Source organism: Bos javanicus, chromosome 21 (assembly GCF_032452875.1).
Source record: "Bos javanicus breed banteng chromosome 21, ARS-OSU_banteng_1.0, whole genome shotgun sequence".
NCBI classification, from domain to species: Eukaryota; Metazoa; Chordata; class Mammalia; order Artiodactyla; family Bovidae; genus Bos; species Bos javanicus.
The window spans coordinates 61,711,287-61,735,661 of NC_083888.1; the positions used below are offsets into that span (position 1 = coordinate 61,711,287).

The following is a 24,375-nucleotide window of genomic DNA, read 5'->3' on the forward strand; positions in this document are numbered from 1 at the left end:
CCAGGAAAGCAGTCCCCACTTCTCGTTAACCCCAGGGTTTTATCTTAGGGGACACCCAAATGTATTAATAAATGGGCCATTTTAGCATCTCTCTCTCTTTTTTATTTTACGGTTTCTTGTAAACTATCCTTCCAAGTCTCAAGTTGTGCAAATTCTCAGGAAAAATGCAATTTGCTTCATATATTTCGAGTTTTGAATAAACATCTCACATCAAAACCTGGCTGGAAATGAAGACTTTCCTTGCCGATAATGCAAAACAAAGCCTGGGTTGAAAAATAAACAGAGCGCTGAGATGACAGTGGTATTGACAAGAATACCGTAAACAAGCCCAGCTCTGGATCAGATGGCTCTTGCATGGTGTGCCTACCTCTCACATGTTGGGGCTGTACTTTGTCTCCCTGCTTAATTAAAATCATGTATCTACCAAGGGCCATATTGCAAAAAGAATTTGTTCCCGAGGTGAGCATTGCATGCAGCCATCAAAACATCTGTGTTTCAAGTTGTCTTCCTTGGCAGCTTGGCTATATTTTGTATTCCTATTTGCAGGGTTTTTTTGGGGGTTTCTTTAAGTTTTATTTGGGACCAAATACTTAATTCTGGCCCACTTTTTAAGACAGTGGTCTCATCATAAATTCACCACGTGGGTAGACTTTTGCATGGCACTTAGTCCACTTGCTCCACCATTTCTGCCCTGACTGCTCTTAGATTTTCCGAATGTTAGCCAGAATTGCTATGGTTTCCCCTGGCCTGTTGAATTCATCCAACACTTCTCCACATGCTTTCAAGGCCTTCTCCATGAGACTCCAGCCTTTGCATTCCAAGAAACATGTCACACACAGCCTACTAAAGCTGATTCATCTGCTTTATAAGTAACTACCAAGTAGCTACTACATTCTAGATACTGTTTTATATGCTCCTACTATGTGCAAAACGCTGAGAGACAGTCCTTTTTTCAACTTTATTTTGTTTTAATTGAAGTGTAGTTGATTTACAATGCTGTGTTAGTTTCAGATGTATAGCAAAGTGATTTATTTATATTCATTGGAAAGATTGGTGCTGAAGCTGAAGCTCCAACACTTTGGCCACCTGATGCAAAGAGCCGACTTATTGGAAAAGACCTTGATGCTGGGAAAGATTGAGGGCAGGAAGAGAAGTGGGTGACAGAGGATGAAATGGTTGTATGACATCACTGACTCAGTGGAGATGAGTCTGAGCAAACTCTGGGAGACAGTGAAGGTCAGGGAGGCCTTGTGTGTTGCAGTCCATGGGATCACAAAGAGTCGGCCACGACTTAGCAACTGAGCAACAAATACATATGTGTGTGTGTGTGTGTGTGTGTGTGTGTGTGTACACACGTGTACATGTGTGTATTTCAGATTGTATTCCATTATAGATTATTACAAGATATCGATTATAGTTCCCTGTGTTATACAGTAAATCCTTGTTGCTTGTCTATTTTATGTTATAATAGTTTGTATCTGTTAATCCCATACTTGTAATTTATCCCTCCCAGCCTCATTTTCCCTTTTGGCAACCATAAATTTGCTTTCTATGTCTGTAAGTTGGTTTCTATTTTTATATAGATTTATTGGTATTATTTTTCAGATTCATTGTATAAGTGATTATCATGTGAGCCTTGTCTTTTTATCTGACTCACTTCACTTAGTATTATAATCTCTGGGTCCATCCATGTTGCTGAAAATGGCATTATTTAATTCTTTTTATGGCTGAATAACATTCCATTGTATATATGTAGGAAGTCTTTATCCATTCATCTGTTGATGGACATTTAGGTTGCTTCCATGCCTTGGCTAATGTAACTACTGCTGCTATGAACCTTCAGGTACGTGAATCTTTTTGAGTTAGGATCCAAAGTGCCAGGTTGGTATAGGAAAGAAATGATTCCTTCACAAAGTGGGTCCTTTGAAGCTGACTTCCTGAAGGGGTAACATATGGATGGACTTGAAGAGCTAGCCTTTCAAAGACAGAGGTATGAGGAGTGTCATCCCAAAGAGGGCACTGTATAAATCTAGAGTGTATGGATTTTTAAAAATAGTAACCAATGGGCTAGTCTACATGGGACATCAAAGGTAGTTGAGGAGATACACTGACAAATCAGATATGAAGGAAATCCTGGGGACAGAGTGTGGGTGGCTGTAAATGCCAAATAGGGAACCAGAATATGGTTTCATCGATACAGAGGGGCGGCTGTACTTAATTTCAGATGTCTTACACACCGACCCATTTAGACACCTTGCTATTTTTCAAACCTGCCTGTCCTTGCCTATGCCAGGGATTCAGTCATGCTTTCCTTTGACGGAAGCACATTTTTGCATTTCTGCGGATGAATTTCCCACATTCCTATGTCTCCTGACTCCACATGAGAGCTGCCCTGAAGTGCTTCTGCATGCATGCACGTGAGTGTATGTACCTGTGTGCGTGTTCCGCCTTTTACTTCCTGTATCTGCCTTCAGTCTTTGAGATTCTTCAACATTTCTAGTCTGCTAATGGCCCTCTGGCTCATTCTTATGGCTTTGTTCTGGTTTCTTGTTTGAAATATGTTTTCTGGCCTCTTGTGAGATTTTTCATGAACAGTAGAACCATAAAGAAAGCTGAGTGCCAAAGAATTGATACTTTTGAGCTGTGGTGTTGGAGAAGACTCTTGAGAGTCCCTTGGACTGCAAGGAGATCCAACCAGTCCATCCTAAAGGAAATCAGTCCTGAATGTTTATTGGAAGGACTGATGCTGGAGCTGAAGCTCTAATACTTTGGCCACCTGATGGGAAGAACTGATTCATTGGAAAAGACCCTGATGCTGGGAGGGATTGAAGACAGAAGGAGAAGGGAATGACAGAGGACGAGATGGTTGGATGGCATCACCTACTCAATGGACATGAGTTTGAGTAGGGTCCAGGAGTCGGTGACGGGCAGGGATGCCTGGCGTGTTGCAGTCCATGGGGTCTCAAAGAGTCGGACACAACTGAGTGACTGAACTGAACTGAGAGCAGTGACCAGTTTAGCCTGCCATCTTGAACCCACCACACATGTGGGTCCTTTAAATAGTTTGCACTCACCAGGCTACACCCTCCCTCACGTTACCTTTTAATTTTATTGTTTATAATGTTTTGGGGCTATAGTTGCTTCACAACATCGTGTTTGTTTCTACTGTACAGCAAAGTGAATCAGCTATGATTGTGTGAAAGTGTGCGGACGTGTTGGTTGCTCAGTCATGCCCGACTATTATTTATATCACTCAAACTGGAAGGATCAGGAGTTTAGTATTTACTAAGGCTTTAACTAGTCCAAGAACACACACCTGAAAGTGGAGAGGTTGCGACTTGGTTCTTGATCTGCCTGTGTTTTCATCTCACACAGATCGCCCTGTAATGTCCGAAGATATTAGAGATTACTATATAACTGAGATATTTTTGGGGGGATTGGTTATCTTTCCCCAAGTTGCAATTCATGAATTTGGTAAAACCACAAGAATGTTGAGTTAAAATGAGTTCACTTGAGTGTAATGTTTGATTAAAGGAATGATATTTGGTGGAGGATTCTCTGTCTTCATTTTACTGAAGCTTTTAGAGCCAGTAGACATGGTTGATCATGTAAGACTCTTCTCTTGACTACCTTTCATGATTATCATGTGCTTCTGTTTCCATCCCTCTATCATCCTGGCTTCTGCCTGCCACCTTCTTCTCTGAGTCATTCTCTTTTACTTGCTGTTTAAAAGGTGATGTTGCTCAGGTCTCCGTCCTCAGCTCTTTCTACTTCTATTGTTGTTGTTTAGTCCCTAAGTTCTGTCCAACTGTTTTGTGACCCCATGGACTGTAGGCCATTAGGCTCCTCTGTCCATGGGATTTCCCAGGCAAGAATACCAGGGTGGGTTGCCATTTCCTTCTCCAGGGGATTTTCCCAGCCCAGAGATCGAACCTGTATCTCCATCATTGGCAGGAAGTTTCTTTATCACTGAGTCACCAGGGAAGTGCTTCTACTTCTACACCCTTTTTCCATTTGATTTATTCTACTGATCATGGCCTGTTAATATCTAAATGCTCATGAATTCCCAATTTCTATCTCTGACCCTTATCTCTAATCTGAACTTTAGACTCACTTACTCAAGTGTCTATTTAGTATATCATAGAACTTCCTTTCTGATTCAACAAAGGCTTATTTATTTACTCATTATGTTCTTTTAGACATTGAGAAGATAACAAATAAAGGATTTACATAACATATCCATCCATGACTTATCAAGGTGGAACTTGAATCTTCATCTATGAAAACTTTTCTCCAGTTTGTCCTAATAAATGAACCACCAACCATCCAATTATCCTGGCTAAAGACCAAGGACTTGTCATGATTCCTTCATTTCTCTCACTTCTCAAATCCAGTTCACCCACAAATTCTGTCAGTCCTACTTCCCAAACTTCTGCCAATTTCATGTACTTCTCTCCATGTCTCTCATAACCGTAACTAGTCCAGGAAGATCACCATCAGCTCTTGGCCAGAGGACCACAGTAGACTCCCAGCTTCCTCTCTTAGACTCTTTAGTCCGTTCTCCACAGCATAGCAAGTGTGACCTTGAAATATCATCAGACCATGTCACTCTCTGATGATAGCCATTGGTGTCTTTCTATTGCCCTTGGAATAAAATTATTCAATGTTTTTACGTGGAGTCTTCTATGTAATGTGATCCCTAGACTTTTCTTCAAACTTGCTTCATGTCATTCCTTTTTCATCTGCAACTGCATTAATCCATGTGCTGGCCCTTGAATATACTAAAGCTCACACCTCACAGGCTTCTCATACACCATGTCCTCTTCCTAGAATGTTCTTCCTTCTTCTATTTATTGCCTGGCTACCTCTAAAATTTGCAAGCTGAACTTTTTATCTCCTCAGAGAGAACTTCGATTATACTTTTTACCACCTGCCAGAGTATGACATTCTTTGTAGAACTTTTCACAATCTGTTATAATTGTATTGACTTTTTTTGCCAATTTTCTTCACTCCTTTCCTATATATATATATATATATATATATATATACACCTTATATATATATATATGAGGTAGACACCATCTGATCTTATTCAACAGCCTTGTCTTTAGTGGTTAATCCAATGCCTGGAATACAGCAGGCCCACAGTAAATATTTGTTGATTGAATGAATGATTATTTTGCCATCTGAAGACAGGCAAAAGAGACTTTTGCTCAAATTGAATCGAATGTATCCAAGCATGTTGTTATTTTTCTCCAAATAAAAACATGGATGATAACTTAGTGTCACTGTTAATGCTAATGAAATAATTCAAGTTAAATATAGAATAGATTTCATCTAAGTATCCAGACAATAAAATATTAATGCTGTTCTACTTCTAGACCACAGGGTTGCATGAAGAGATGTTCAGGGAGATGTTTTATATGGTTTTGGAGAAGGTGATGGCACCCCACTCCAGTACTCTTGCCTGGAAAATCCCATGGACGGATGAGCCTGGTAGGCTGCAGTCCATGGGGTCGCAAAGAGTTGGACACGACTGAGCGACTTCCCTTTCACTTTTCACTTTCATGCTTTAGAGAAGGAAATGGCAACCCACTCCAGTGTTCTTGCCTGGAGAATCCCAGGGACGGGGGAGCCTGGTGGGCTGCCGTCTATGGGGTCGCACAGAGTCGGACACGACTGAGCGACTTCCCTTTCACTTTTCACTTTCATGCTTTAGAGAAGGAAATGGCAACCCACTCCAGTGTTCTTGCCTGGAGAATCCCAGGGACAGGGGAGCCTGGTGGGCTGCCGTCTACGGGGTCACACAGAGTCGGACACGACTGAAGCGACTTAGCAGTAGCAGCAGTTTATATGGTTTCTGTGTTTATATTTGATGACATTTATCCTTGCTTATGCAAACTTGAGTTAATCTTAGCCACTGATTCATTCTGAACCCTTCCTCTGGCCAGACTCCATGGGAAAAGGGAGACATGTAGGTCTTGGAGGAGCATCCATCTGCAAAGATAGACAATTCCAGGCTCAACTCAAGAAGACAATAAGGATGTGGTAGCATTAGTAAAGATAAAGAAAAATGTATATTTTTTGACTATGCAGAAGAAAGGGTGAATTTCCTGCTTAGGATGAGAAGAGACTTCACGGTGGTGGTATTTTGCTGGGATGAGATAAAAATGGGTAAAAATGGTGGTAGAATGAGAAAAAGGGAGAAAAGACAGTGTGTGTGTATGTTCTAGTCATGTCTGACTCTTTTGCAACCCTGTGGACTGTAGCCTATTGATCCTCTGTCCATGAGATTTCCTAGGCAAGAATACTGGAGTGGGTTGCCATTTCCTTTTGCAGGGGATCTTCGTGACCCAGGGATCAAACCCAAGTCTCTTGCATCTCTTGCATTGGCAGGCAGATTCTTTACCACTCTGCCACCTAGGAAGCAAGATGAGAAAAGACTTCATGGTGCCACTTCATGGTGGTGGCAGGATTTTGTTGGCCTCCCAGAGTGAAAATAGTAGCAGAATGAGACAAGGGAAGAAAAGGCAATAACAAGAAGCAGACTTCACTGGCATCTGCTTTACAGATCGAAAAGCACATTTCATATCTTGTTTGACTTAATAATTCTGGGAGCCAATGGGGCAAGGATTATAGACAATTTTGTTATCATTGTTGTTGTCTGTTTGCCTGTTTTTAACAAAGGAATGAAGCATCAGATATTAGGCATGTTTTCCCAAGGACACTTGGTTAATAGCAGTGAGCAGTCTTGCACCACAGCCTGTGAATTCAGGATTTAGAGCTCAACTCCATGCTAGGCTGTCACATGGGCTTTCCTGGTAGCTCAGATGATAAAGAATCCACCTGCAACGTGGGAGAACTGGGTTGGGAGCCACACAGAAGGGCATGGCAACCTACTCTAGTATTCTTGACTGGAGAATCCCCGTGGACAGAGGAGCCTGGCGGGCTACAGTCCATGGGGTCGCAAAGAATCAGACATGACTGACTAATTACACAAGGCTGTCACATGTATTTTGAGCTAAATGTAGGGTCACAGATACCTCTTTATTCTTCTACTCATCCCAAGTGGAGAAACACTCTGTGATGATTTATTTCCTGAAAGACTGCTAGTCCTGACTAGCCAAAGCTGTCACCTGTCAAGGAGTGCCCTAAACCCTAAGGGGGAAAAGTTTTAACTTCTCAAACATTCTTAAGAGCAGGAAAAATGTTCAGAATTTTTTTGCCTCCTGGGCTCACTGGGGCTGTGGAGTGGAGTGTGGACCTTCTGGGACAATTGGCTGTTTATAAAAATGCTCACCTTCCCTTCCAGAGCTCTGTATGCTGGGCAACCCTTCCTCTGGAATGGAACCTTTTCAAGGGGACAAGGTTTCTGTCTCTTGATTTGTTGGTGAGCAAGTGTTAGCAAGACAACAGCACCATCTAAACAACGCCCGGGCTCCCAGACAGGAAGTGTGGGCAAAGGGTGACCTTGACGGCTGCTCACTGCTGTAGGCACTCAGGATCGAGAGCGGCCATTGCTTGGACCTGGGACTAGTGTTTCTGGCCACAAGCTGGCTCTAGGAGATGGTTGACGATATTGAAAACAACATGACCAAAAGGGCAGCGCCAGTGGAAGGATGAGCTGCTGCTGCTGCTAAGTTGCTTCAGTCGTGTCCAATTCTGTGCGACCCCATAGATGGCAGCCCACCAGGCTCCACCGTCCCTGGGATTCTCCAGGCAAGAACACTGGAGCGGGTTGCCATTTCCTTCTCCAATGCATGAAAGTGAAAAGTGAAAGTGATGTCGCTCAGTCGTGTCCGATTCTTAGCAACCCCATGGACTGAAGCCCATGAGGTTCCTCCATCCATGGGATTTTCCAGGCAAGAGTACTGGAGTGGGGTGTCATTGCCTTCTCCACGGAAAGATGAGAAGGACCCCTGTTTCACGCACATTCTACTATCAGAAGGGCCTCTGAGACCTTCTCCCCACAGTATATATACGCTCCATCCCATGTGTTACCCTAATCCTTACTCTAACCAACCAGCCACCTCACATGCCTACTTCCCACTGAACTTCTGATGCAGGGAAATATGAGACGTCAAGGCTGTGCAGGTCCTACTGATGCAAACCTATAACCTGTAACTAACTTATAACCCAATAGATCAGTTTCAGAAAGACCAATAAGTACAAGTGAGATAGGAGAGCTTGAGAGGCTAAGAAGAAAAATTATATTTCTCAGCATAAGAAAAGGTCAGGCTCTTTGAAAGGCTCTCTGTCTAGTGAAGGATCCTGAGTGTTGGGGTCCCAGGTTCTCAGAAAACGTGCCCGGAGATAGAGGTATCATCAGGAAGAGTCTTAAGAAGGGCAGACCATGTGACTATTTGATGGCTAAGATTGGACTTTGTCTCCTCTGTTAGTGTGACTGTCTCCTCCTTACCTTTTTGCTAACCCTGTGTTAATCTTGACATCTAGACTGCACCACACAGTAGCTCTTTGCTAGTTGTTCTCTTGGGAACGAGAGCCGTGCAGCGCTGCAGAGCGAGGGACCAAGGGATGTGGTTGGAGATAGAGGTCAGTGGAATGATGGGGAAACAACAAGGGGGAAAAAGAGATCAGAGGAATGTAGGCACCCAGTGCTCTTGACAGAAAGACACAGAAAGAAGGAGGAGATGGGAAGGCTTCATAGAGTCTGGGGGCTCAGGGATGGCATGTAGCCTAAAGGAGCAGGGCTGAGAGGGCCATGCAACCCACCTCCAGGAAACTGACTTAAAGGGCTCTTCATGGACCAGCTTAGCAGAGCTTCAATTCCGCAAAGGAATTGGGGGCTGACCAGCGAGCCCTTGCTTGCACTGTAGCCCCAGGGCTCCCTGGAGGCCGGTGCTGGCCATATCTCAGCCTCTTCCCAGTCCATCAGTACTCTGATCATCCACCCTCTCTTTGGTTCTCTGCTCACCCACCAGACCCTTCCAGCTGAATCTGTTGTGGTCTCTGAATCTAGGCATCTAACAGAGCAGAAGATAAGAACATGCAGAAGCTTTCATGCTGGGGGTAAATTGGGAGAAGAAATATCCAGAAAAAGGCATACATGGTGTCCACAAATTTAGGGAAGAGGGAATGGCAACCCACTCCAGTGTTCTTGCCTGGAGAATCCCATGGACCAACGAGCCTGGCAGGCTACAGTCCATGGGGTTGCAGAGTTGGACATGACTGAGTGACTAAGCACACTCACACACCTAACAAAAGGCTGAGCACCACACCCTCTGAGACATGCATTCATTCATTCATCATAACTCCTTCACTCCTTCGGGCCTCACCCCTCCCCTCTGCAAACCGACTCAGAGCCCGTGCATTTCAGTCAGACCTGACATCTCAATGGAGCTGTTTCTCTGGGGCTCTTTCCTCCTTCACCCCTAAATCTCCATCTGTCCCTTTCCTCCTCTCTTTTCCTTCCCAACGGCAGTTTTTTATTTCAGAAGAAAACTTATGAAAATTGTTGAAACATGCACTACAAAGCGAAACCTTATTTTTTTTTTTTTTAACATTTGGCGGAGAGCTTCTCCCCACCACCCCCCAAAAAAGGGAGCCATGTCAAAGACGCTGCATCCCCCCTTTGACATTCATGCAGTGCTCAGAGTCAGCTGGGGTCTCGGCTCTGACAAATTTGCATCTCTTTGAATGTGACGCTTGAAAAAAGCCGGAGCCGCTAGATTAAATTTTTTTTTTTTTTCCGTCGAGAAAATGAGAAAAGCCTCTATCTCTCTGCAGAGTCTACTGGGAAGATCTTTATTCTGATTCTTGTTAGAATTGTTTATCACCCTGACAGGCCAGACTCGGACGAGATAAAGGCTGCGCTCCATCACGGGGCCTGACAGTGGTGGGACATGCAGAAAAATGAAAGGAGCAGGAGAAAATATTATTAATAGATGCCGACTTGCTTTGCCTGCATGGCACGTCAGGGAAGGGAGAGGGGAGCCATGGCTTGATTGCAGGCCTATGAAGTTCTGTCCAAAAAAGAAGCTATTTTTCATTAAGTGATAGAAGGGCCTTTTTCATGTTCTTTCCTGAGGAGCTGATAACTTATGCAGTTTATTCTAACCCTGCTGATTTCTGTCAGGGGAAGAAAACTCCTGAAAGATGGCTCCGACTTGTCCTTTTCAGGAAAGGAGGCTGGTTTGACAGACACACCAGCCAGGCCGGGGGGCCCAGGCTGGACAAGCTCAAGGCCCTGAGTCTGGTTGGGTGTGTTGGATGAGTCTAGGATGGATAGGGAAAGGAAAGAAAGGCTAAACTCAAGGCACTTTCAGTCTGGAAGGGGGCTCTCTCTGCCTTGTAAATACAGGACTTTGGCATGGAGGGTCTGTGTGTGGATTCTCTTCCTAAAAATACACACTGGTACTCATCTGTGTAGCTCCTCTCCCAGTTACATGGCTATTAACTACTGTATGAAGAGTCTCCCCCGATGGCTCAGGAGACACAATGCGGGAGACACAGGAGATACAGGTTTGGTGTCAGGATGGGGAAAATCCCCTGGTGGAGGGTATGGCAACCCACTCCAGTATTCTTGCCTGGAAATCCCATGGCCAGAGGAGCCTGGCGGGCTACAGTCCAGTATCACAAAGGGTCATACATGACTGAGCGACTAAGTAAGCTACAAGAGGCAGCTCAGGCCCCTATAACAGAGTACCACAGGCTGCGAGCCTTGAGAAACAGACTTATTGTGTGTTTTTATTTATTGTCTCATGGCTCTGGGGGCTGGAAGTCTGAGACCCGGGTGTCAGCAGTGTTGGTTTCTCTGAAGGCCTCTCTCCTTGGCTCGCAGACAGTTACCTTCTCCGTGTGTTCACATTGCCTTTTCCATGTGTGTGCACGCCCTCTGTCTCTTCTCCTCATCTTATTGGATAGGGCCCCACTCTCACAACCTCATTAGCCTTCAGTTCAGTTCTGTTCAGTCGCTTGGTCGCGTCAAATCTTTGCGACCTCATTAGCCTTAATCCCCTCCTTAAAGACCCTGACTCCAAATCTAGTCACCTTTTGAAATAGTGAGAGTTATGGGGTTTCCCAGGTGGCTCAGTGATAAAGAATCTGCCTGCCACTGCGGGAGAAGCAGGAGACTCAGGTTCGATCCCTGGGTCAGGAAGATCCCCTGGAAGAGGGCGTGGAAACCCACCCCAGTACTCTTCCCTGGGAAATCCTGTGGACAGAGGAGCCTGGTGGGCTCTAATCCATGGGATTGAAAAGAATCGGACATGACTGAGTGACTAAACGGCAACAGGACTTCAATATACAGATTTGAGTATATTGTGCATATTCAATACACAATTGAATCCATAACAACTACACAGCGATTGCTTCCATTTTAGCTTTGGTGGATTCAGGCGGCAGAATCTGTGCAGGACATGATGCCTTTAGTCTTTAGTGTCATTAGGGAAATGCTTTCTTTTAGGTAAGGGGGGTTCAACAGATCTCTGTGCTGATGCACCTGGGCACCGAGAGGCAGAAAGCTGGCCTCTGACTTCCAGAGGAAAGCACTGCCTTCCGGATGAAGCAGCCAAGGTGGGAGGAGATGCTGACACAGGGCTCTGGGAGCTGATGCACCCAGTGCCTGAACTGGGCAGCTGAGTGCCCCAGGACAAGTGACGTAAGACTCTGTGCCTGTTTCCTCTCATGTAGAAATGATGGCATTTCTACTGCTGCCCAAACTGAATGAGGTCTGAATGAGATGAAGAATATGCAGACGCCCTCACTTAGGCTTCCCTGGTGGCTCAGTTGGTAAAGAATCCGCCTGCAATGCAGGAGACCCTGGTTTGATTCCTGGGTAGGGAAGACCCCCCTGGAGAAGGGATAGGCTACCCGCTCCAGTCTTCTTGGGCTTCCCTTGGGGCTCAGCTGTTAAAGAATCCACCTGCAATGCGGGAGACCTGGGTTCCATCCCTAGGTTGGGAAGATCCCCTGGAGAAGGGAACAGAGACCTCCACTCCAGTATTCCAGTATATTGGAATTCCTCCACACTCCAGTATACTACCCACTCCAGTATTCTGGCCTGCAGAATTCCATGAACTGCATAGTCCATGGGCTCACACAGAGTCGAACGCAACTGAGTGATTTTCACTTTCACTTAGGCTGGAGGGCCATCCAAGTATAAGGGTTGATTACCATTGCTGAAGATGGTCCTGTGGCAGGTGTTCCCTCCTGGGGATTCCTGTGAGTCTGGGCGTGTGGTTGTCCAGTCATATGCTAGAAAAGTTCTGTCCCCCCGCCCCCCTGGTTGAGGGAGCAGTTGAGCTCCCTTTGTGAGCTGAGTTCTGACCCTGAATTTCTTCTCTCGTTCAGAAGCCTGGCCGAGGGCTCTGTGAAGGCTCAGCTGGAATATCTCATCAATACCAGGGAACTGCTGGAATGTTTTAACTTTTACAGTTTTCAGTGAAGGCTGGGGAAACAAACTTGATTAAACTGGAGATGAGTGATGTGATATATCTCTGTAGGGTCTCTATAGGATCCTTGGGAAAGCCAACAGCCTTGAGTATCTGGGAATAGACTTTGCCATAGAAAGAGGTGACTCTTGTGCTTTATCTGTATCATTAACTACTTTAGACCATGACCCTTTTAGCTTTAGGGTCCTTGTGCATAGAATGGAAATGATAATACTAGACAGAGTTGTGTTCAATAAAGTATTTTCGTTGCTTGGCATACCCCCTAAAGTACAATAAATACTCCGTTTACAATAGCCAAAATGTTATTGCTGCTATTGGTGATAATGAAAATGATGATGATGATGACAGAGATGGTTGTTTCTTTGGTGATCAAGTACACAGCTCTTAATTTGTGGCAGGCACTGTTCTTGCTTAAGTTCATCTAATGCATCAGCAACCTTAAGGTGTACTTATCGTTATCATCCTCATTTTAGAGATGAGGACCTTGATGCTTAAGAAAGGTTGGTAAGCTGGTCCAGGGTCCCATGATCAGTAAGAGACTCTTTGACTGGCCAAGATGATAGTGGTGTTCATCGGAGAGTTGTGGAAGGTCTTTTACCCTACTGTGTGAAGGAGGTACCCAAGCGAAGGGTTAAAGAATCAGTGGCAATGACCAACTTATGGCCAAATGGTTTGAGCAGGGTTAGTAGGATCTAAGTAGTGTGTGCTTACTCTAGCGTCGAGGTATCAAATGTAACTAAAGGGGAAGGACTGCAGTTCTTGGCTCACTGGGGACAAAGCCATGGGGGTGAGTCAGACATATTGGTAGAAACCGTTCCAGCCCTTGTTGACACAGCAGCTACTGGATGAGAAAGGGAATCAAACAGAACTGAAGGATCACATGTGTGAAGGGTCCCAGTAAGAGAGATTAAATGGTTCTTATGGGGCTTACAGAAATCTCTTGTTCATTCTTCAAGCAACAAGCTAAAAGCCCCTTCTCAATGATGTCTTCCCTAATGTTCCCAGCATAGGAGAATGTCCCCAGCATAGGTGTCATGGCACAATGGAGCCATGTTATTTATTGATCTGTGTGTCTTTTATCCTTGATTCTCACACTGGACCATTGGAGACTCTGCAGAACCCAGGGCTTTGTCTGACATTGAGATGGCATTTTTGAACAGAACCGTGGAAAATAAACAATCTATGAATCCCAAATACATTGACTATGAATCCTAAACCTTTGGGATGAAAGAGTCATATCAACAGAGAGCAGAGGTTAAAATTTGAGAAATTAATTTTGGAAAAACAGTTGAAAATCTTACAGTTATGTTTTTTATATTATAACACACACATAAACCATGCTAGTCACTAGAGTGGTGGGTGTGGAAAAGAGTGGGATGAGAAGATGTGGGAGGATATGAGTTCAGACCAGAGGAATCTTCCTTCTAGAGAAATGTAGCCCTAGAGTTACTCTGTTATCCCTGAGAAATTCAAGGGAGATGATGAAGTGAGGAATAGAAGGATGGAAGACTAAGGAATTGAGCCTTTGAGCCACAGAAGTGGCGGTATAAAGGATGAATGGGATTAATTTTGGTCCTCAAGGGAGTCAGAATCTTCTAGGAAGAAAGAATATGTAAGCAAAGACTATAAGGTGCCAGAGTGAACATCGGACTTGATGCTAGAAGACAGGCATTCCAGTTGTGGCTGTTCAGTGCAGCTCACTTGGGCTATCTGCTAACTTTCCTCCACTTTGTGACTCAGGAACCCACGTCCGATTTATGGTGTAGTGTCACCGTCTACTAGTGTGTTGCTGTCATCTGCATCCAGGAACCAGGAGAATGAGGTCAACCCAATGTTTCTTAAAAAAAAATATCCACGGAAGCGGTGACTCCCACCACTTTGGTTTATTCCATTGGTAAGAACTAGCCTCATGGTTAGACCTCAGAAAAGGAGATGTGGAAGAGCTAAGTGCAGAGAAGGCAAATGAAGCTGACTTTTCGTGACCAGCTGTCTCTCTGTTCCACAATGGGTGTGTACTGGTTTAAAATTTCAGAGATGACAAGCATTTAAAAAATAATTTTAATAATAATGATTACATTTCCTGGAGTATCACAAGATCTCCTGGTTGTTTTTCAGTTTAGGTGTCCCTTATGTGTATGTTTTCTTCCTGGTAGGAGAAGGAAATAATATTTTTGAGGGTTTATTATTTTTATAGCTTATGTATTTATTTTTGGGTGCTGGGTCTTTGTTACTCTGTTCAGGCCTTCTCCAGTTGCAAAGAGTGGGGGCTACTCTTCGTTGCCGTGTGCAAGCTTCTCATTGCAGTGGCTTTTCTCGTTGCAGAGCAGAGACTCCAGGCACATGGGCTTCAGTATTTGCAGCACAAGGGCTCAATATGTGTAGTGCATGGGCTTTAGTTGCCCATGGCACGTGCAGTCTTCCAGGACCAGGGATAGATAGTCCTCCAGGACCCTGCATTGTCAGGTGGATTCTTATCCACTGTACCGCCAGGGAAGCTCAGGACTTATTACTGTGAAGCTAAATTTTGCTCCGCAATTCACATACAATCATTTCATGTTCCTCACAGTAACTCCATAAAATATGTTCTGTACATGTGCTTCATAGATAAGATCATTGAGACCTGCAGAAGTTCTTTAACATTTCCAAGGTCTCCGAGCAGTGGGATTGCAAACAGAGGGCTGGAGTCTAAGTTTGCCTGAAGCCAAAGTCTGTGCCCTATTCACCCCATGACCCACCACCTGATGGGATCCAGAAGGGTCTTCATCAACAAGAGGCCATGAAACTTCCTGAGGAGCAAGGACATCGGGGATGTCTGTATGTGTGTCATGTTGAAGTTTTCCATCTTCAATGCACGAGAAAGTCTTCATTTCTAAACTGAAATGTGTTCATTTCCAGTGTTCTCAAAAGATGTAGCTTTTTTAGTTGATATTAAAAAATACCTTTGCTTGGGACATGAGTAAGAGATGTTTTCCTGCAATAAGGGAAAATAATAAAGGACACCACAATGGCAGCCTGAAGCCCCTACACTAGCCCCAGCAAGGGGGACAGCAGAGTGCTTGGGGTATGCAGAGTGAGTGGTGGAAGAGTCGGTCTCCCACAGCTCCAGCCACTATTTCCACAAGCTGAAATAGGCCCATTGTTGCCGTATCTCCCAGTTTTCCAGGGAAGCCATAAGCCTAAATGCACAATTCCAGTTTTAAATACCGGATCAAAAGGGGTTGGGGGAAGTAAGGTGGAACAAGTCACATCCAAGGGCTGAATTCAGCACCTGGGACAGCGGGAGTGAAACCTCGGCTTCTGGGGACCCTGGGCTACTGTAGGTCCATACTGCAGGATTTCACTCTGCATTTCAGCCCCTGCTCTTTGTGCTACAGACAAAGCCCTAGCATTGCCAAGGACGTGCATTTCTCCAGTGCCTGTTTGGCACATCACAAGCAAATAAGGAACATGTCTAACTGCCCAAGTTCAGCCAAACCAAAGGACAAAGGCAGCAAGGCTCTCCCTGGACCCCGGGGGGAAAGCACAGTTCTCCTGGGCAGACGATATGGAAGTTCCCATCTCTGTGTAATTAGGAGCAGCAAAGAGACTCAGACACGTGCCCCTTCTGTGTTGGCAACTGATATGACAGAACTACATGAGGTGCAAAATACAGGCTCTGTGCGTGTGTGTGGTGCGGATATATGCTGCTGCCCAAGTTTCAGAGTGATTTCTGACTTGAAGTCGATGAGATGGGATATTATGTCTTTTTTTTTTTTTTAATGTAACCAACAACAAACTTTGCTTGGTGTAAATTTAGCAGGGATGTGAGTTTGCCAAGGTGCAGTATGTTATTGTTGAGCTACTGTTTTGACAAAATAGTATGTATGTGTGGTTGCGTCTGCGAGTATAAAAGAGACAAGCAAAAAAAATATATAGCTACATATATATATATATATATTTTAAGGAAATGAATGCAATAAACAAGGGACAGGAATTTCAGATTAGAAAGAAGCTGTTGAAGTTCTACTGTTGTCACATGTCTCCAGGGAAGTTTATTTGTCAAGAGACATCCAAATTTCCAGTTAATTCTTAAAATATTCATCCAGCAAATATCTCTGGAACCTGCTCTGTGCTGGCACTGTTGTAGCCCTGACCATGTCAAGGCGCATACAATGGATCCTTGTGCTCCAGGACCCCACAGTCCATGGGAGACAGCCCTGCAGATCTATAGGGAACTGCCGTGCAATTCCAGAAGTAACCAGAGTGGCCGGCGTTTTTATTATTCTAATTCATGCAAAGCTGTTCAAGCAGGATCTGGCATGTAGCAGCACACACAATAAGTTAATAGACACAGGGCAAGGTGTTTTGCACTAATGTTTCTTATTCTCATAACAACCTCAGATTAGACTGTATTATAAAGGAGGTAAAGCTTAGCAAGAGACAATATTGCAGAGTGATTAAAAGATCAAAGCCCAGCTCAGCCACTTACTACCTTGGTCATTTTACTTAATCTTATTGTTCTCCAGTGTGCTTGTCTATGATTTAGAGCTTGCAATAAAGCTATTGTAGTCATTAATTTTGTTGCATAACCATCCACCACCGAACTCAGTAGCTCAAATCACAACCGATTATTATGGCTTGTGCGTCTGAGGTTCGGCTAAGATCTGGCTGATCGAGGTTACGCTCAACTGAGTGGCCCAACTTCAGCTGCAGCATCAGCTCCATGTCTCATTCTCATTGTGGGTCTATGGTTAGGTGGGATGGCTCTGATTCACATGTCTTTCGTCTTCCTTGGGCAAATGGTCTTACTAAGGCTGGTTCTTCTGGCAATGGCAGAGATATACAAGAACAGCCTTTGTCTTACAAGTGTTTTCGACGGCTTCAGTCACTCACAATGGTTGATGATCCCTTGGTCAAATCGAGCCTCATGACCATGCAGAGTCATTCAGTGAAAAAGTGGACACTGTCTCTTGGACATGGCACTGGAACACATAGTTCTGAGTAATAATCGAATCTCCCAAGCTATCTATAAATTTAGAATTATATGCAAAAAGCTAAATAACACAATGCAAACTTCAGTATGCAGTGAAGGATTGATGAAACTAGACAATTGATCACTGATACTTCTTTTATTTATTTTATGAATGATCCAGTTGAGGCTCAGCGAGATTAGGTAACTCATCTGGGGTCACATAGTGGTAAGTGAAGTGCCATAATTCAAACTCAGATTTTCCAAGTCTCTTTCTTTTTGATGGAAACATATGGACCTTATTGGAGGAGGAAAGGGCAACCCACTCCAGCATCCTTGCCTGGGAAATCCCATGGACAGAGTTGCCTGGTGGGCTACAGTCCATGGGATCAAACAGAGCTGGACAGAGTTGAACAACTGAGCCCACAAGCACATGGACCTGTCAGGCACTAAGAATAGATTTTTAAGAACCACCCCCCGCCCGGCCAAAAAAAAAAAAAAGAAAAAACAAGGCATGCGTTACAAATATCTGAGTTGGCCCTATTTAGGAAGACAAATAAATCTCAGACCTTGAGAATTCAGAGTGTAAACCTAGAAGGACCAAGATCCACCAGAGAACAAGAGCAGGAAGATAAATAACAACTGCCTTGCACCGAAGTCTATGTGTACCATCTCCAGGATTAGGGATCGCACCTTCGGGTGGAGATCTTCGCTCTGCTCTGCCTGCTCATAGGCTCAGCAGGCTGGCCTATTGGATGGAACTGGGAAGTACCTACTGGCTGCTAATGCTTTCCCTTCTGTGTTCAATCAGACTGGGAAGGAAGAGATTTTCTCTAGATCTCTTTATTTACTAAAATTTATTTCCCCCCTCTGATCTTTTCCTCCCCTGAGGATCTTGAATTTATAAGTATTGAATTTTTTAGAACTCTCTGAAAAAGTACTACATTAAATGCAGAAAAGGGTGATAAGTTCCCAGGGCACTTTGTACTGCTCTTTATCACAGTCTTTAAATATTGGCTCACGGGATTTCCTCAAGTGTTGGAGTCCACCTTCTGCCCTCTCGCCACTCTGTCCCCTCAGTCCTTAGAAGACAAATTCCTCATAGCTTAACCAGGCCAGACGTTCAGAAAAATATTGGTTTGAATGAGTGAGTGATGGATGAAAACAAATGTGATGAAAGAATGAATGAATGAGTCAATCAATGACACATCAGTGAATACATGAGTGGATGAAAGAGTAAGTGGTTAGGTGACGACGTGGGTGGCTGGATATATGTCAAGGGGGTCCATGAAAGAGTGAGTGATGAAATGATATATTAAAGTATTTATCCTTGGGATTTCCCTGGTGGTCCAGTGGCTAAGACTCTGCACTTCCAATGTAGGGGGCACAGGTTCAACCCCTGGTCAGGGAAATAAATCCCACGGCTACAACTAAGAGTTCAAATGTTGTAGCTAAAGATCCTGCATGCTGCAACTAAAGGATACGTCATGTTGCAAGAAAAATAGAAGATCCCTCATGCTGCAAGACCCCAACACGGCCAAATTAATTAATTAGCTAATTTTTAAAAAAGTATTCATCCTCTCTGAAGTCCCCCTTATAACTGGCTTTTGTCAGCCACCACATCTTGGTCAAGCAGATCAGGTTAATTACATTCATTCCATCCACTTTAGCTCAGAACCTGAGGGAGGGAAGAACTCATGCATTCTAACAACAAAGAAGAAGATGGTTTGAGGCATGAGATCTTGAGGAGATGGACATGATTACAGCAGTTCCCTCCCTGGACATGAGTGAATTGTCCAGAAACCACTTAAGAAATCATCAACTTGCACTTTATTCCCACATGGCATTCTGGATGCCAGGGAACTTGGCAGGTTGGTGAACCAAGTCAAACTCCACCAAACAGCAGAGGACTCTACACCAGTTCATGGACACCCTGAGAACCTAGAACCCGCTGCCGTGTTTACAATATTATAGGTCCTCATGAAATGTTTAAAAGAGGAATAGGTGAATGAGTTCACGTGTCAGAGAATGCATAGGTGAGACAGTCAGTTAATGATGAAATGAGTCAGTGGAAAGGTAAAAAATAATGAACAAATGTGCCAAGAAACTGAGGTCTTGCTTGTCTTGTTTTGGTTTTGACTCATGAAGAGTGGGAGATGCTGGAGTGGTTTAAGCAAGTAGAAGATGTCACCACATGGTTTTAAAAATGGGAAAGGCTAAAAAGGAAAAATTGTTTAGTATCAATATTTAGAATTTTCCATATACTTAAAGGGGAACATTCCAACCTGCCTACATTTTGCATTTTCTCAATAGACTGAATTTATAATAGTAGTTATATCTTTAATAGACTGAAGTAAGAATTTAAATCACTTTGAATTATTTGGAATTGCTAATGGTTCCCTGCAGTGAAGGGAAGTTGAAGTGAGACTGACTTTACAGGTGGTTTGGAAGGATGACCCTGACAACAGGCTGGAGGTAGGAGCAAATGGGCGGTCTGGGGGCCTCCCATTGAAGGATATAATGGTGATCATGGCTTAGTGATGACGAGACTCTGAGTGAAATTCATTGCAGGGGGATGAACACGCATATACCTTGCGGTGGGTGACTTGATGAGATTTACTGACCTACCGGATGTGGGAAGCATGGGGAAGAGAATAGAAGTAACTAACAGATATGTCACCGCCGTTAACTCATCTTCCTTCTCAGGTCTGTGTAAAAAGGAGAGTAACATCAATCTAGACATGAAACGTGAGCTCTGTTCCCAATGTCACTGGCCGATCATGAGTGTCTCATGACTAGACTGTCCCAAGTCAGCCTGTACTTTCCTAAGGCTCCTCATAGAAGGGCCAGGCGTATTCTAATCTGGATATCTCTTAACTATCTCAAATGTACCTAGAACCTCTTGACGATCTGAAATAGATTGTAAAATGGAAGTATAGTAATTCTCCTACATACGAACAAATTCTGTTCTGAGAGCACAGTCATAAGTACAATTTGTGTGTAAGTTCAACAAAGTTAGCCTAGGTATCCAGCTAGTGCAATTGGCTACATAGTACTGTACTGTAATAGATTTATAATACTTTTTGAATAAGTAATGCACAAGAAATAAGCACAGAAAATAAACATTTTAAATCTCCCTGTACAATACCATGAAAAGCAGAGCAGTGCCAGCTGTACCACCACTGCTTTCGCACTTGGTTCTGGACGTCCTGGGCTTGAAATAAAGATACCGTACTCTGCACTCTGTGCAGTTCTGTACAGCAAAGTACTCAACAGCACAACCACGTGTAGGGGGTGCACACACGTGACAATATATGCCAGGCCAGACATGTGAACTTACACGATTGAACACGCAAGCTTACAGTCACATCTTTGAAAGTTTGCAGCTTGAAAGTTCATATGTAGGGGACTTACTACATACAGAATTATTGCTGAAATTGGAGAACTCTTGGAAAGGTCATTTGTTAAAAATACAGACTATATTTCAACCTTAGGGTACATAATTAGCGGAGTAATGCCCTCAACTAATGTTCCTAATTATTTTGATGATAATCATCTCACACAGTATGGAAATGGTCTATGGATCCCCATGTAATAGTGAGTTACACCTTTAAGAAGCACTTCTCAAACTACGTGATGAAGCTAGTCTGAATTTACTAGAAATACTAAGTGCTTTGGAATTGGGGAGAGTTGGCTTTAGATCTGCCTCTTTGTAGGAAGGTGACCTTAAAGCAGCTGCTTGTGTTCTCAGGGCTTTAGTCTCCTTGTCAATAAAATGGGAATAAGGAGAGTGGGCTGTTATTAGTGGGCCCAATGCCTCCTGGGTTGTTGTGTATATTGAGTAAGGTAGTAGATTTAAACACTTAGCCCTGGGACTGAGACACAGCGGGTGATGAATAAACACTTAGTTGTAGAAGTGACAAATGATGTTCTGTGCACAATTTTATTGGAACTAAAGAAAAACAAAAAAGACAATGATTTTGGTGCATATGGATTTGAGGACCCCCTTAAAAAGACTCTTTTATTCGCTCCTCTGTAGGCATCCAGCCAGCTATAATTGAGAATCCAGGTCTTAATGTGTCTTGCTAACATTAATTATAAGTCATCAATTAAAAAAATCAAGATAATTCTACTTACACTCTGAAGATTATGAGTATGTGAAGACTGGATTGTTGAACCACCCCCAGGGTCAACCTTGTCTCTAATGGAAAACTCAATTTTTATTTGGATTTTAAAATGTCTCCAATTATCTAGTCAATATTACATGAATATTCAAAGACTGGTTTCATCTCATCTGAAAGTATATTCTCCAGGCCCACTCTTAAGAATCTATATACTTATAAGAATACAAATGAAATTGGGTTGATAAATTCTCCATATGTAATGTATGTATGTACATATGTAATGTATACCTGTACACATGTAAAGTGTGTGTGTATACACACATGGAATGAATGTGTGTGTGTACACATGTAATGGATGTGTGTATGTGGTGAATATAATCCCCCGCTGATGAGTGTTTCTGTTACCCAGCCAGCTTGGTTTGGGCTTCTGAAATGGAGACAACCCAAGATGCTCTATTCTTCAGCATTTCCGCCTTGAACTTTGTTATGAAAAACAGAGGTTTAACTTAGAAATGGCCAAAACTTTCCATTTGTATGTCAGCCTGGAGGTACTCAACTTAAAAAAGAGTATTTAATAATACACAGAGTTGAAGGGGAAAAACCAGTTGAAGGACTTTGTGGTTAAGCCTGCAGCATTTGTTAACATTTAAATTCTTAGATTGCACTGCATTTTTTTCCCCCTAAGTCACATGGCAGTGGGTAATCACCATTAATCTTCCATGCTCATAGCTTTTCCCCTTCCCTGAAATAGTACTTCACAGGGATAAACATGACACCCATTTTGCCTTCCATTCATTTTTGTTCTTTTATTAGCAGAAGAAGGAAATGGCTACCAAGGACCAAGTTCTGTGTGTCGGGCACTGCACTAAGCAATTTATGTGAATCACAGTGATTAATTCTGGAACCTGACAGCATCTTGGGGATGAAGGACTGTTATTCCCTAATTAAGAGAAGGAAACTGGAGTTCAGAAGAGGGAAGAGATGTGTCCAGAGAAACTCAGATAAGAAACAGGAGTGTGTACTGCCAGTGGCCATGTGTGAAGAATCGGAGCCATTTAAAAATGCCACAGAAAATATTCTGCATGCCACGGCTAAAGAACCCACATGCTGCAAGAAGACCAAAGATCCCTTGTGTCACAACTGAGACACAACACAGCCAAATAAGTAAATAAATATTTTTTAAAAATACAGTTAAAATTTGAGTGTTGCATTAGAGGCAAGTTTGGCCAGTGACCCAATTCTCCAGGTACAAACTAACAATGGCAATGATTGGTCTTAAAGACTGACAGCTGACAGGAGGTTATGTAAGAGGGTAGGGTCAATATTATGCAGATGTCTGTGACAAACAGGATCTGAGGCAACATCCATGAGTCCCATCTCTTGGCATTTACATTCTTGAGTGATTCCCATTTTTGATTGTGGGCAGAACCTATGACTTGCTTCAAACCAAAGGAAAACCACAAAGGTGGTGGGACGTCACTCCTGTGATTTCATTGTAAGACTGAAATGTCTGTCTTTCTGGGAGACAGTCCATTTGCTGGCTTTGAAGATGCAAGTTGCCATATGGTAAGCTTGCTTAGGGGTTGTGGGCAAGGGGTTGTGGGCAGCCTCCAGCCAACATCCAGCAAGAAACCAGGGCTGATAGTCTGACAACCTGTAAGAAACTGGATGCTGCTAACACACAATGGGAGCTTGCAGCCAGATCCTTCTCTAGACGAGCTTCGATGAATGAGACCCCAGCCCTGAGGGACAGCTTGACTGCGGTCTTGTGAGACCTTGCAGCAGAAGCCCCAATTGAGTTGGACCTAGACTCCTGACTTACTGAAACTGAGATGATAAATGTGTGCTGTTTTAGGTAATTCAATTTGTAGCAATTTTTTTATGTAGCCATAGATAGCTAACAGGACATCTTTTGAAACCACACCATGAAATGTACAATTCTTTGGAAATCATGGTGATATTATGAAAAGACCAGTAGACCTGTGTGTGAAATGACTCTCAATGAATTCACACAAGCCCAGTGGACACATTCCAGTATCCAGCTTAGGTGGCCTCTGGGGGACGGTGGGCCTTCGATGGGGTTGATCACTCTCTGTTGAAATATCTTCATTTTTCTTCCTTGATGGTCCTCACCACTTTAATTTCTCTGACTATTCCTCTTCAGCTTTGTTTGTGACTTGCTTTCTCTTTCCAACTCTCACACATAGATCATCTCTGAAGATTTGCTGCCGGCTCTGTTTCTCTTCTTATACCAAATGCTCATGGCATTCAGTGCTGAATGCATGCTGTTCAGCCCCAGATCCATTCCTCTTGTCCCAGGATTTCCCCTAAGTTCCTCACTCCAGTACCTCCTGGATTTCTCAGTTTGGATGTCCTGCAGATACTTCAAACTCAACTGTCCTCCCCAGTTCCTTATCTCAGTGAGTGATACTTACCATTTTCTATCCATCCATTCAGCCACTTGTGCCAGAATATGATAGTTATCATATTAACTTTCCTTCTCCTTGAAAGAACCACTGACTAAATCCTGTTAATTTAATCTCTGAAATAATTCTCAGCCTACACTCCTATCCCATTCTAGCCCATGTTGACTTGGTTCAGATTTATGTGGATTCAGAGGAACTATGGAAAACTTCTCTAGGTGGTCTTTACAACTGGTTTTCCTTAAGTCACTCCATATATTGCTGCCATAATGTAGCAAAATTAGAGAAGCCTAGAAAAATTCATCAAGGAGCACCCTAAAACCTAAATCTCTGCCTCTTTCATATTTTATCACAGGAACCACTGACCATGAAGCTGATGATGTTCACAGCCCCTTACTTGCAGGGCTCCTTCCAATGTCCCTTCTTTCTCATGTTAAATAAATATTTATTTTTATATCCAACTGTAT

At 43.4% G+C, this 24,375-nt stretch overlaps 1 non-coding gene across 1 annotated transcript; it reads left to right on the forward strand.

Annotated features, from left to right (window-relative positions):
- The first annotated feature begins 18,699 nt into the window (after nt 1–18,699).
- Nucleotides 18,700–18,772, forward strand: TRNAG-UCC (transfer RNA glycine (anticodon UCC)). The gene has a single exon. It is a non-coding gene; the product is annotated as a tRNA-Gly (tRNA).
- Nucleotides 18,773–24,375: the final 5,603 nt, after the last annotated feature.